This window comes from Emys orbicularis, chromosome 3 (assembly GCF_028017835.1).
Source record: "Emys orbicularis isolate rEmyOrb1 chromosome 3, rEmyOrb1.hap1, whole genome shotgun sequence".
In the NCBI taxonomy this organism is placed as follows: Eukaryota; Metazoa; Chordata; order Testudines; family Emydidae; genus Emys; species Emys orbicularis.
In genome coordinates this window covers 27,531,409-27,532,447 of record NC_088685.1, presented here as the reverse complement: position 1 = coordinate 27,532,447, position 1,039 = coordinate 27,531,409, and positions in this window count along the sequence as shown.

Below are 1,039 nucleotides of genomic sequence, written 5' to 3'. Positions count from 1 at the left end.
CCCAGCAAACCTAGTGAATGCAACAAAATCATAAAATAATTATACTGTATATGCAAAATTAGAAAGTTAAAACTAAGGGCTTGACACAGTCTGCAACATCTATTAAATTTCATAGAAGTTCTAGACCTTACAGAAAACGATTATTAATTGTGTGGTATTTATTTACATACCAATGCAGAGAGAGTGAGGCCTTGTCTATACTTGGAAATACCTCTGATCGAGAAACAGACGGTCAGCAGTCAGGGTAGATGCATTTGTATTGACCCTTAAATGTAGGCAAAGATATGTCGGAGTTACTTCATTTTGCAAAACTGACAAACCCTGAATGATTGTGAATCCTCCCAATTGCTGAATCAGGAATATTCCAAAGAAAAACAAGGTCTCAGTCCTGGATTTATATTAAATAGAAACCTAAGTAGTCATCTATTGAAAAAAAAAAAAAAAAAACAACCCACCATCCATTAATCTAAGGAACAGAACCAAAAAGTTACTGTTCTCTGTGTTTCTAAAGTTAACAAGATTTAAATAGCATCATCATCATAAGCACTACTACAAAAACTGTTGAACTTTACCCCTTCATTGTAGTACAATTATTTAAAAAAAAAAAAAAAAAAGGAAAACCCCTTAAACCTCAGATACATCTTGTTAGTGATTTAAGAAACACCCAGGCCCCATCTTAATGAAAAAAACTCACTGTCACAGAAAAATTTGCAGAAATTCCTGAAAAAGTGGAGTGTCTCATTGACAGACATGGAAGAGGCCTCTGTATGGCCTTGTCTTTGCTGGAAAGTTTTACCAGTTATACCAGTATAATCTTTCTACATGGAGACTCTTATTCTGGCAGAGTATAAAAAGACTTTTTTCAGGTTAGCTTAACCCCACTTCCCAAGAGACGGAGAGACAAGCTAAACTGAAAAAGGCAGTTATAATAGGAGAGAGAGAGAGAAAGCGTTAAACTAAGTGACATTGAAAAACTTCCATGTTTAGACAGTGCCCATAGCAATCTAGGACCACAATATTTCCCCTTTATCTTCATCTA